The sequence below is a fragment of the Leptodactylus fuscus genome, chromosome 2 (assembly GCF_031893055.1).
Source record: "Leptodactylus fuscus isolate aLepFus1 chromosome 2, aLepFus1.hap2, whole genome shotgun sequence".
NCBI lineage: Eukaryota > Metazoa > Chordata > Amphibia > Anura > Leptodactylidae > Leptodactylus > Leptodactylus fuscus.
The window spans coordinates 220,998,685-221,013,060 of NC_134266.1; positions in this window are offsets into that span (position 1 = coordinate 220,998,685).

Genomic DNA, 14,376 nt, shown 5'->3' on the forward strand with positions numbered 1-14,376 from the left:
TTCGAACACCAGTGCCGCCTGATGGAAGTCCCAGAGAAGGATTGGGTCCGGTATCTGGTGGGGCACCTACGAGATGGGGCTGCGGAAGCTCTCAGAGCCATGGACCCTAGTGATCAGCGGGACTATGAGGCCATTAAAAGAGCGGTGCAGAAGTATTATGCAGTCACTCCAGAGACCTACCGAGTTCAGTTCCACTCTTTGCCTTACAATGGGGGAAGCTCCTTTCACATGTTCGCCCACAAGTTGAAGCAAGCATGCAAGCGCTGGCTAGAAGGAGAGGAGGCTGTCACAGTCGATAAGGTCCTCCAAGTCATACTTAAGGAACAGTTCTTTTCCCAGTGCCCTGCTGAGATCTGTGAGTGGGTGCTGGAACGGAACCCAGCCACAGTGGAGCAAGCTGCTTCTCTTGCAGATGAGGGCCTGACCATCAAGCCGCAGTGGAAGAGGTTGTTTGCAGAGGAGCGGAAAACTACCACAGTCCACCAGATACCCTTCAGCCAGCCACCCACCTTTCGTGTCCGGCCTCAGGATTACAATTCCCCCTCTACCCCTGCCCCAGCCCGTCGGCCTCCAGCTATGAACAACCCTGTCCCTAGACAACGACCTACTGGAAGAATGCTAGAGCGCAGATGTTTTGGGTGCGGGCGGCCTGGACATTTGCAAGCTAGTTGCCCTGCTAACATGGGGGCACGGGCCACCGTGGCATCCCGGCCTATTCACTACCTGGGAACCACCCCTAGGACAGAAAGTTTGGCCCCATTTCCAGATGACTCCATGAATGACCCATCTGTTCCACCTCCAGGGGTCTATGGGATTCAGCCTTCCGCCACACATCCCGCAAACCTTCAGCGGAAGCACTTGCAGGAGGTCCTACTGGATGGCCGAACAGTTGTTGGATTCCGGGACTCGGGAGCTTTCCTAACGGTAGGGGACCCCCGAGTTGTGCAACCCGAGGCCCTAGAGGAGGGCCCTGGCATTTCTATCAAGTTGGCAGGGGGTACTCAGAGACGTATTCCTAAAGCTATCGTGGAACTCGACTATGGTTATGGACCAAAACGATGCACAATTGGTGTGATGGGCGGGCTGCCGGCCGATGTTCTGTTAGGCAACGATGTTGGAAATCTACAGTGCCACTTTGTGGGAGCAGTGACCCGAAGCCAAGCTCAGAGAGAAGCCAACATAGATCGACCGGATTTTCTGCCAGATGCCAGCCCAGCGGCCTCAACTTCCCAACTGCTCCGTGGCCAAGCCCCTGACGGACCTGACGAAGAAGAACCTGCCCAGAGTGGTGAGCTGGACCCCGGCCTGCGACAGAGCTTTTAACCAACTGAAGGACGCCCTTGCCTGCTCACCTGTCCTTGCTGCCCCGGATTATAAACGAAGGTTTATTGTTCAGACAGACGCCTCCACATATGGATTGGGAGCCATCCTCAGCCAAGTAAATGCCGCGGGGGAGGAGCACCCCATTGCCTACCTCAGCCGGAAGCTGCAGGACCGAGAAGTAGCATATGCCACTATAGAGAAGGAATGCTTGGCAGTAGTTTGGGCCCTCAAGAAGTTACAGCCATACCTGTATGGTCGGGAGTTCACCGTAGTTACCGACCACAACCCCCTCATGTGGCTGCAGAGAGTCTCTGGGGACAATGGACGACTGTTGAGGTGGAGTCTGGCCCTTCAACCCTACAACTTTACCATTCAGTACTGCAGAGGGAGCCAACACCAGAACGCAGATGGGTTATCCCGGCAGGAGGACATATGAGCTATAGAGACTGATGTGCATTCCCCAATTTACCTGTGTAGGCCAATTGTGTCCTGCACATGTTTTGAGAGGGGGAGGGGTTGTCACGGGATGTTTAGAGTATATTCCATAGGCCATGTGTAATATATATTTGGTGTGGAATGTATTCTCTAACCTGTTGTATACATCAATGTGTAATTGGCTGATTGGGGTCTAGTGTGTTAGCACATTGTATGCAAATACCTCTAACTAGTGAGGACCAGTGAGGACAATGGGTGGAGATAATCTGATCGGTGTCTCCAAGAAGATGTTGGACGGTGCATTGTCCACAGGAGACAGGGAGTCTGCTCTCCTTGGTATAGGTGAGGGGGGAAGGATCTGTGACTCAGCCCTTCCCACCCACAGATATAGGCTGTAACAGTCTTAGTATATGTATGTAGCAGCAGTTAGTATGGGTTAGCCGGCCTGTGCACAGCTCTGCAGAGAGCCAGGATTTAGTTACAGGACCAAGGAACCAAAGCTATCATTGGATTGTGACTTCTGTGGACTTATTGTTGTTACGGTTGATGTGACCGCCGCCGGCTACTAACTTTGTGGATTACAATAAATTGCTGTTGTCTCCCCACCTCTTGCGTCCGTGTTGATTCAAAAGACCTTCCGGAGGAAGACGTATACCTTTGCTCCGTGACAATAGCTTTCTATCTGTTAAAAGTAATAATAGTGACCGGATTGTTTGCAGTGGACCAGGATAGGACAAATATTTCTGGTACATAAGCTACAATTTGGAACTGGTAACTTGACCCAACAATTAGGTACATTTACACCAGTAGGAATGTTTGCAGGTGAATCTATTTATAAACATGTCTACAAACAGCCGATAAACATTTATAGCATCTTTTATGTAAAACTGATAAACAAGCACGAATAAGGAAGTATTGACGGAGTGAGATACATGGCCGCCGGTGTTTTCACTTCATAAAGTGTAACATGTATCGATTACCTGTTACTGGCCATGATCTTTTGTGGCTTACCGCACAACCTTTACAAGTACTAAGAAGTGAGAACATTAGCGGGCCAACCTGCCATGTGATTGGAGCTGCTGTGTGTAATCACTCTAAAACAGGGGTAGGGAACGTACGGCTCTCCAGCTGTTGCAAAACTACAACTCCCAGCATGCATATTTGCTCTGCTGTTCTTGGAACTCCCATGGAAGTGAATGGAGCATGCGGGGAGTTGTAGTTTCACAGCAGCTGGAGAGCCAAAGGTTCCCTATCCCTGCTCTAAAAGGACCATAAGTCATTTAGTAATCACCAATGAACAGGGCCTGACCTTCCCACACCAAGAGCAAAGGAAGCTGCAAACAATACAATGCCAGATGTGTAAATGTTCCAAATCAGCAGTGTTTAAAGCAGGTCCCATTGCTTTCTATGGGAGTCGGCATACGTGCGCTCCCCATAGAAATCAATGGGCTGCTTTTTCCCATTCATTTCTATGGGGAGCGCGTGTATGCCAGCTCCCATAGAAAGCAATGGGATCTGCTTTAAATGCTGCTGATTCGGAATGTTTACACGTTCCGAATCAGCCACAGTATCCTCCGTGTGAAGGGGCCCTTATACTGGTGGTTTTGTGGAATTGCAACTGTGCTCCTATTACTGGAATAGGAGCAACCTGCATGCACTCCCCATCCACTGCTATAGCTTCCCACATCTGGAGAATGCTAGAACAGCTGAACTGTGTGGGGGTCTACTTCAGACCCTAGCAGATCACATACTATTTTGTGGATAGGTCATCAGTATGAAAATCAATATGAGACTGGAAAATCCCTTGAAAATAATCTAAAATTCAGAAATAAATACAGTATATTCCAGGAATTTACAGAGTTCCTTCTTCCCTTTCATCATATGTTGTTCTAATTTAACAATTAAAACTATATAAAATGTTCCCTGATCAGTCACTTGTCTAATGTATTATGCCTTTAGTATGTGGCATAAAAAAGATTGCGGAAGATCCTTTAAAGTAAATGCATCATAAAAAAACCTTTAAAATATATTTTTTTAACCCCTTTCCATTGGTACATTTTTTAAAATTTTTGTTTTTGACTCCCCGCCTTCCAAACCCCAAAACTTATTTTATTTTTCTGTTCACAGATCCATATAAGGGCTTAATGTTTGCGGGACTAATTGTTCTTCATAATGGTACCATTTATGATTCTGTGCAATGTACTGGGAAGCTGGAAAAAAATTCAGAATTGGGTGGCACTGAAGAAAAAGTGCATTTGTGCGATGTTCTTATGGGCTTTGTTTTTATGGCATTCACTCTCCAGCCAAAATGACATGTCACCTGTATTCTATGCTTTGGTACATTTTTGGGGATGCCAAATTTATATAGTTTTATTTACATTTTAACCCCTTAAGAAAAATCTAAAACCTAAAATCTAAAAAAAAAATTCTGAAAGTTGCCATATTCTGACACCCGTAACTTGTTGTATTTCCATGTACGGGAATGCATATTGTGTCTTTTTTTGCAGGGCAGGTTGTACTTTTTAGTTCTGCCATTTTGAGGAATGCATATTGCTTTGATCACTTTTTATTCAAATTTTTATCAGAAGCAAAACAGAGAAAAAATGGCGGTTTAGCACTTCTGATTCCCCCCACCCCCCCCCATTACATCTATATTTAATTACCTGATTTCTGTCGTACTATTACAGTGGATTTTGGGAAGATGTTAAAACAATCCTATATCATGCAGTTTTTTTTTTTTACTGTGGTCATTAACCCCTTAAGGACCAGGCCATTTTTTGGTTTCGCATTTTCGTTTTTCCCTCCTCACATTTCAAGAGCCATAACTTTTTCATTTTTCAGTTCACAGAGTCACATGATAGCTTATTGTTTGCGGGACAAATTTTACTTTGTAATGGCACCATTCAATATGCTGTGCAATGTACTGGGAAGCTGGAAAAAAATTCAGAATGAGGCGCAATTGGAGAAAAAATGCATTTGCGCCATTTTCTTATGGGTTTAATTTTTACAGCATTCACTGTTTGGTACAAATGACATGTTACCTGTGTTCTACGTGTCAGTACAAACGCGGTGATACCAAATTTATATAGTATTTGAAATTTTTTGATACTTTTAAAAAAATGATAAACTTTGCAAAATAGAAAAAAAAATTTGTGTCATCATGTTCTAACACCTGTAACTTTTTCATATTTCCATGTATGGAGCTGGTTGTGGTGTCTTTTTATGCGGGACAAGATGACGTTTCTATTGATACCATTTGGGGAAAGATCCGATGGTTTGATCACTTTTTATTCAATTTTTTATAGGAGGCAAAGTGTTGAAAAAAACGCTTTTTGGCTGTTTTTATTTTTTTTGCCGCTACGCCGTTCGCAGTACGGGATAAATGTTTTAATATTCTAATAGTTCAGGCATTTTGGAGCGCAGGGATACCTAATATGTTTATGTTTAATGTTCTTTAATTACTTTTATAGCTGATCTAGGGAAAGGGGGGTGATTTGAACTTTTATATTTTTTTTATTTTTTTAATACTTTTAAAAACTTTTTTTTTTCTTCTGTTACATTTATGATCAGACCCCTTAGGTACCTTGAAACCTAGGGAGTCTGATCGCTCATACTATTCACTGCAATACTACAGTACTGCAGTGAATAGCAGAATCCCAGCACTTCTATTAGACGATGCCTCTGGCATCGTCTAATAGATCTCGGGCAGAGACAAGCCTGGAAGCCTTCAATAGGCTTCCGGCTGTCATAGCAACCGATCACCGCCCTCTTGTGACGTTCAGGAGGGCGGCGATCGGCAAAACATGGCGGCGCCCATGCCGCCGGCGCCGTTTACACACTGCGGTCACGTTTGACCGCAGTGTGTAAAGGGTTAACAGCAGCAATCGGCTCGGGCACCGACCGCTGCTGTTAGTGGCAGGTCCTGGCTGTATTATACAGCCGGCATCTGCCGTGTATGGAGCGAGCTCAGCGTGTGAGCTCGCTCCATACATCCCCATGCGACCCATGACGTACAGTTACGTCAAGGGTCGCTAAGGGGTTAAACCTAATATGTTGCCACCTCCTGTGGGAGATTTCTTTACAGCAGTCGCCTTATTATCAGCGCCAGGGCCAGCTCCAGATTTGTGTGGTGCAACAGAGCCTCAGTGGGCCCCTTTTGGAGCAACTCATGTGCACAGCTGCAAAAAAACCCAAAACCTAAACTGGGTGTTTTTTGCTAAGGCAGACCTACTTGAGTGGACTGTAATACAGTCCATTCTATACAAGTAGATATAGCCTGTTCAGGCATAGGAAAATAAAGAGGAATTTTAGGCAGAGCTTTGCTTCAGATTCCTCTATATTTTCTGCCCCTGGTTCACGGTGGTGGAATAAATATATGTAAATAAGGGACACAAAATATGCATCAAACAGGTTTATTTAGAAAAAAACCTTGAAAATAAATAAACCTTCACTTCCATCAGAAAATAAGAAAAATAAAATACAGCCTTAAAGGGGTATTCCCATCATGCTTGTTCACCAACCTGCAGGCTGTGTGCTCTCTTCACTTCCTGGTTTTCTCGGCACATTGATGGGCAGGGTTTCACTTGCTCTGCTATCTGCTATGTTTGCAGTCAGTAATGAGGGATTGGTTGTAAATGAATTACCACAGTATGAAGCTGATGTAGAGGCTGATGTAGCAGAGCTGGATTTGAGTCAGTTTGTAATACATATAGAGGTACCGGACTCCCTATCTCAGCCCTTATCAGCCAAATTCAATTAAACTGACTGATAAGTGGAAGAGCAGGAGATAAGAGATCAGAAATCCCGGAGCTCTCACCTCCCCTCTCCCCTATCTGAGGAGCTCCATTGCTTGTCTGTGGCAGAGACATAAACAGCTCAGAGCTGCTCCCAGCACTCAGCCCCTCCCTTCCCCCCTTGAGAGCAGGCAGCTACATCACTTGGGGACTGAGCAGATAAGCCCGTGGTCATAGAAACGCATGTAAACAATAAAGTGAATAAATTAAGATAGTAGCCAAAGCAGTTTTGATAAAGCAATGTATTTAGAAAAAGTCTTATATCCACATAAACTAGCAGTTTAGATAGGATCCTTGTTATGGGCCAACCCCTTTAACTTCAGGCAAAAAATGATGTGAAACAAAATCCTGCTCATCTGAGCTCTTAACTAAACAGTAACAATAAACTAACTATACGTGTGGCTTACTAACAGTCACAAGAGTAAACAAATTAGCACGATGCAGTCTCACTAGACAGAGTATCAGGACAGACCCAGACTTCACCTCTCACTCCCTCGATCTGCCCTGAAGTGCAGGTTTGCAGCCTTTTATGATCCAGTAATGAGCCTATTATCCACAGCTGCCTGTAACCTTCTAAAAGTATACATCAACTGTGAGAGACAGAATCTTTCAAAAAAATTACATTGTATGATTTTTAAATAATTAATTTGCGTTTTATTGCATGTATTAAGAATTCGATCACCTACCAACCAGCAAGAACTCTGGCTCTCACAGACCTGTTATTTTTTTTCCTACTCTGCACTCATTTAACTGAGTTAAAAGACCCCTATCCACACACTCAATCACACTCCAAACTCTCCATCATGGCCCAGGCCAAAGAACTGTCTAAGGACACCAGGGAAAAAATTGTAAACCTGTAAAAGGCTGGGATGGGCTACAGGACAATAGGCAACAACTGTTGGCGCAATTATTGAAAAAATGGAAGAAACACAAGATGGATGTAAATCTTCCTTGGTCTGGGGCTCCATGCAAGATCTCATCCTGTAGGGTAAGATTGATTCTGAGAAATGTCAGGAATCAGCCCAAAACGACACTGGAGGACCTGGTCAATGACCTGAAGAGAGCTGGGACCACGGTCTTCAAGATTACTATTATAACACACTATACCATCATGAATTAAAACCCTGCAGGGCACAAAAGGTCCTCCTGCTCACACCAGCACATGTCCAGGCCCATCTGAAGTTCGCCAATGACCATCTGGATGATCTAAAGGAGGCATGGGAGAAGGTCATGTGGTCAGATGAGAACAAAATAGAGCTTTTTGGTATTAACTGTACTCGTTGTGTTTGAAGTTCTCAGGGGATATTTGCTGTGACCTAATTTTTGGTCAAGTAATATAAAGCATAGAATGCTGGGCTTACACTACCGTTGAATTCCATTATGAAGGTGTCCGTTAAAAAAACAAAACAAAAAAATAGACACCTTTCATAACAGACACTAACAAAGGATTATAAAGATAATCTTGTTTCCCTTAGTCCTAACAGCGGCACAATATGGGGTATTTACTGCCCCTGTGTGCTGGTAGGACAGGCGGAATTTTAATTAGCCACTATTAATTTCACATGGCTTGACCCCTTTAAGAGGGCACAGATACCTCCCCCCCCCTGCGTGTCAATATCAAAGTAATAACCAACATACAGTAGAAAAACAAAATGTAATAGGGGGGAAGTCTTGTGCCGCTGTTAGGACTAAGGGAAACAAGATTATCTTCATAATCCTTTGTTCCCTGTCGTCCGTACCAGCGGCACAATGTGGGGAGATAGCGAGTAACCCCCCTTAGGGTGGGACCTCGGTACATGCTGAGCCTAACACAGTGTGCCCAAAGGCAGTAGCCTCTGAGGAATGCCGACTTAGTCGGTAATGGTTTACAAAGGTCGATTGAGAGGACCAAGATGCAGCTGCACATATCTGATCCAGAGCTAGCGCTTTGTCTTCCGCCCAAGAGGTCGAAACTGCACGCATCGAGTGGGCATTTAGGATGGTGGGCGGAGGTAACCCTTGACATAAAAATGCAGCTTTTATCGCTTCCTTCACCCAGCGTGAGATGTTTGCTTTGGAAGCCTTGCAGTCTTTCTGGCTGCCCACATAATTTACCAGCAGATTTTCCGATTTCCTAAAGGAGCGAGTACGCTGCAAGTAGATATGGAGATTCCTCACCAGGTCCAAAGTATGCCACTTTTCTTCCTCGGGGAAGAGGGAGAAGGGTAGAAGATCGGCAAGCAAATTAGTTGACCTATATTTGCACTGGATGGAACCTTAGGTCCAAAACCTGGTAGAAATCTGAGCTGTACGCGGTCTTCAAAAAAGTCAATATATGGAGCCTCCGTAGAGAGTGCTTGGAGCTCTCCCACTCTCTTCCCTGAAGTGATTGCGAGGAGGAATGTCACCTTATTTGTCAGCCATTTCAGATCCACCTCCTCCAGGGGTTCGAAAGAAGCGATACAAAGTGCCGTTAGGACCGTGCTGAGGTCCCATTGGTGGACAGGAGCAGCTACTGCTGGTCTCAGCCTAGTTGCCCCTTTAATAAAGGTGCTCACTAAAGGATCCTGAGACAAACGCCTCCCCAGATAGGCAAAGTGGCTACGTGTACTTTCAGGGTAGAAGCGGCAAGCCCTCTGTCTAGGCCAGACCTGGGCAAAGTCCGGCCTGCGGGCCATATCCGGCCCTCTGACTGATTCAATCCGGCCCGCACAGCTTTGACTAGGGAGGCGTGTCTAGGGGGGCGTGTCTAGGGGGCGTGTCTTAGTGCCGGCCGAAGATGGAGTTGTGGAGCGTGTCATAAAGTACTGAGAGATGTAAGGTGAGCTGCAGGGTGGAGAGAGAGAGAGTGTGTGTGTGTCTAGATGTGTGTGTCTATATGTGTCTGTATGTGTGTCTGTCTATATGTGTCTGTGTCTATATGTGTGCCTGTCTATATGTGTGTGTCTATATGTGTGCCTGTCTATATGTGTGTGTCTATATGTGTGCCTATCTATATGTGTGTGTGCCTATTTACAGTGGCGTAACTACCGTGGTAGCAGCAGTAGCAGCTGCCACAGGGCCCGGGCCATTAGGGGGCCCGGTGACAGCCGCTACCGCTGCGGTTTCTATTCACTTGCCAATCCTGGCTGGGCCGGGATCGGCAAGTGACACCGCGGGCCCCACAAGGGCTATCATTATACTCGGGGGTCTTTGCAGACCCCCGAGTATAATGATCGGCGGACCGGAGAGGTAAGGGAACATAAAAAACTGTTACTTACCTCTCCGCGATCCTGCCAGGCCTCCGTCCTACTGCTGTCTGACGTCTCTGACGTCACATGAACCCGGCATGCTTCCCGGGTCATGTGACGTCTGACGTCATTAACGAAGGACGCGAGAGGAGGACAGCACAGCACAGGAGCCGGGGAACAGGTAAGAAGCAACAGCGTTTTTTTTAATTTTTTTTATGTTTTTATTTCCCGGGTCTCCGATTATTATACTCTGGGGTCTGAAAAGACCCCAGAGTATAATAATTGTTTATGGGTGTCCACAGAGGAACGTAATACTGTGTACAGGGGACACTATTGGGGTTAATACTGTGTGTGCAGGGGCCACTATTGGGGTTAATACTGTGTGCAAGGGACACTATTGGGGTTAATACTGTGTGTGCAGGGGACACTATTGGGGTTAATACTGTGTGTGCAGGGGACACTATTGGGGTTAATACTGTGTGTGCAGGGGACACTATTGGGGTTAATACTGTGTGCAGGGGCAAGTAAGGGACATAATAGAGTGCGGAGGAGGGGGTCGGTCGAGGTCTTCGGCGTCAGTTGGGATGGGGGCCCCATGTCAAAAGTTCGCCACGGGGCCCCGCCATTCCTAGTTACGCCACTGCCTATCTATATGTGTGCCTGTCTATATGTGTGTCTGCCTGTGTGTGTGTGTGTGTGTCTCAGTAACCTAGGGGCAGAGATGGAAGGGGAATGTTATACTAGGGCAGAGATGGCAGATGGAGGGGGGGGGGGGACATGAAACTGGGGGAGAGATGGAGGGGGGGGGCATGAAATGGGGAAAATAAAGGGGGATATGAAACTGAGGGAGAAATGGAGGGGGGGGCATGAAACTGGGGGTAGATGAAGAGGGCACAGACTGGGGGGACATTAAACCGTGGAGGAAGCTGTAGGGAGACCTGTCTACCTCTAGTTGCCCCCAGTTTAATGTTACCCTCCAGCTACCCCTACGGTTTAATGTCTGCTTCCATCTTCCCGATTTTAATGTCCCCCTCTAGTTGCCCCCAGTTTCATGTCCCGCTCCAGCTGTCAATTTATTGCCGCCCTCCAACTACCCCCACACTGTTTAATGTCCCCCTCCAGCTGCTCCAGTTTCATGTCCCCTCTAGTTTCCCCCAGTTTATACTGGGGCACCAGGAGAGGGACTTAATACTGTGGGGCAGTTGGAAGGGAACATTACAATGTGGGGGCATATAATGTACGGGTGACTGTAGGAGGATTATACTGTGTGGGGGCACATGGAAAGATGATTGGGAATGGGCGGAGTCAACACAGAAGTGGGTGGAGCTAAATCTGTCGTGGCACGGCCCTCTAGCATAGTTTCAATTTCTTATACGGCCCCATGGGAAAATTAATTGCCCACCCCTGGTCTAGGCCGTCCTGAAGAAAGTCCAGGATCACCCTCACTGGGGGATCGGAGGAGTCTACTTCATGATCTATGCACCAGGCATTGAAGATGTTACCGATCCTACGGTAATTCCTATTAGTAGAGTCGGCTCTGGTGCTAACTAAAGTCCTCAGGACGCCTTGAGACAGTCCTCTATTTCTTAATAGGGACTGGTCAACCTCCAGGCTGTCAGGTTGGATCTCGTCAGATCGTGACATCTCAGCTCTCCTTGTGTTACCAGATCTGGGAGGGGGGGAAGCCTCCAATATCTGCCTTAATTCATCCACATGAGCTGGGCAAACCAAGTCCTTTTTGGCCAGAATGGGATTATGGCGATTCCCGAGACTTGGTCCTGTCTTATTTTCATCAATACCTTGTGTATGATGGAAATTGGAGGGAAGATGTGTATCAGCCTGAACCTCCACGGGATGGACAGGGCATCCACTGCCAAGGGGTTGTCCTCCTGATAAAGGGAGCAGAAGGTTGGCGTTGAGTCGGGTTGCCATAAGGTCGACATCTGGAAGACCCCATCTCTGGACGATTTGTTGGAATACGTCTTGATTGAGAGACCATTCTCCTGATACAGGGATACCCCGACTCAACTGATCCACTACTATGTTCAGGGAGCCTGATGTGAACAGCGGATAAGTGGGACAGGTTCTTCTCTGCCCACGAGAAAATTAAGTTCGCCTCTCTTAGAAGTGATGGAACTCTGGTGCCGCCTTGTTTGTTCACATATATTACTGTTGTCATGTTGTCTGACCGTACCTTGACTGCCTTCCCTTTGAGAAAGGGGGTGAAGTATATTAGTGCCAGATAGACTGCTCTCTGCTCTTTTAAATTGGAAGTTCCCTCCTCTGGATTCCTCCACTGTCCCTGCACGGTTCTGTTGTGTAGGTGGGCTCCCCATCCCGTATGGGATGCATCTGTAGTCAACAGGGTCCAACCAGGTTGAACCGAGGACCTTCCGTCTTTCAGGTGTCTCCACCATCTGAGGGAAAGACGGATATTGGGAGAAAGGCAGATTTTCTTGTGCAGTCCCTGTGGAGACCTATTCCAAGCACTCAACACTTACATCTGAAGGGGATGCCAATGCCATAAAGCCCAAGGGACCGCCTTGGCTGAAGATGACATTAGGCCAAGGACCCGCATGGCGGTACGGATTGTGATCCGCCAGGTCCGGAGAAAGCATCGAGCGGAAACTTCTATTCTCGCTCTCCTTGGGTGGGTAAGAAAAATCTGCATCTTCTGGGAATCCAGAATAAACCCTAGGAATTTCTTCCGGGTGGATGGCACTATTTCTGATTTCTCCCAGTTGATTATCCAGCCCAGCTCCTGGAGGAATGAGGTGGCTATCCGGAGGTGATGATGGAGAATTGAAGTAGACTGAGCTTTTATAAGCCAGTCATCGAGGTAGGGAATCACGAACAGGCCTTGCAGTCTGAGGGCGGCAGCGACGGGTGCGACCATCTTGGTAAAGATGTATGGGGCTGATGAAATGCCAAAAGGCTGTGCGGTGAATTGAAGATGCTCTCTGTGGCCAGCCATAAAAATGGCTATTCTTAGGTACTTCTTGTGTGGCGGGTAGATGAGAATGTTCAGGGTGACCATGACCTCATTGAGCAATAGAAAGGTGGTTACTGAGTCTATGGACTCCATCCTGAATGGGTTTTTTTCTGATATAACGGTTGAGAAAACGCAGATCTATGATCATGCGCCAACCGCCTGTGGACTTTGGAACCAAAAAAAAGGGTGAATAAACTCCTCAACCTACTTCTGAGGGAGGGACCCTTTCTAGGGCTCCATTCGAGATGTACTCTGCCACAGATGTTTCTAGGCAGGACTGTTGTGATGGTAAAGCCCGGGTGGTGAACAATCGTTTGGTTGCAGCGATTGCCTCAAAAGGTTGTGCAATAAAATATTAAGTTAAGGGAACCATCATTTCTGTCCAGGCCTGTTTCATGAGTTTTATTTTTTTTTATTTAAATTCTATTCTATCGCCGCGGATTTTGCCTGAAGAAAGGACGTCGCTTCTTTTCTCTGCTAGCAGCAGCCCGCCGCTAGCGGAAAAAAGAAGCCCGGCAGTCTGCATAGACAACCATTGTAAAGGGGCGGATTTTGAAGCGAAATCCTCTGTCAAAATCCGCCCCTTTGTTCACGTGTGAACGAGCCTTAGTGTTCCGGTCAACTGTTATGAAGGTATTTGATAGAGTCAGCAGGACGAGTAATTTTAAATTCAGTTACTCTAAGATGGAAGCACTTAATATATCTCTATGGCGTGGTTCACTGTCTTCTGTGGAGCTTTTCCTTTAAGTGGAAGCCTTTAACTTTCCATTATCTGGGAGTGAAGTTCCCCAGTTTGAATCACCACAGGAAGCTTTCATTGATGTCTTATTGGTAGCTGAATTAATTTCTCTCTCAAAGCCAACCTTATTGGCATATGAAGGACCAGTTTATGGCCTTCCTGCTCCAATCATCACCTTCCACTTCCTTAATCTCTGACCTCCCTTTTACTGATCCCCAAGGTCTGGAATGTGGCAGCCAAATCTTTAGAGAAAATTGCCAGAAAACTTTTCTCCTGCAACTTCCAGCTTTGCCAAGGAGAAAAAAAAATTACTAAATTCTCAACCTGTAGGTACAGGGGTCCCATCAGATCGTTGCTGGTGCTGTGGCAGGGGTCCCAGGACAAAATTGTATGTTTGGTGGAGCTGCAGTATGTTACATTGGTTTTGTGTACAAACTCTTACCCCTTTATAACTGACTCATCTTCATTTCATTGTTCCCAGACCCTGTAGTGTAATATACGGGGACAAATCCAAGACAAATGTGTAGTTCAGCTGAACTTCTTTCCTTTGACTCTAAGGGCCCCTTCACACGGCGTAAGTGCGCTGCTCATTTATTTAGTCACGTATCCGAGCGCAGCGCTTCAAAATAGAGCCCATTGATTTCAATGGGAAGCGTGCGTATATGCCGTGTGAAGGGGCCCTAATACTGCAGATAACTACGCACTTGAACTTTCTCTCATTGGCTTAATGAATGAACTTCCCTACTTTTCAATCCCATAGGGACAATTGTTATTGGGCAACAATGGCTCTCTGCGGTTCTTCTCTCCCTGCTGCATTGTACACATATTCTATTTAGCCCTCAACCCTTTCCTTATATTCCACTGACTTGTTTTACATAAAACTAC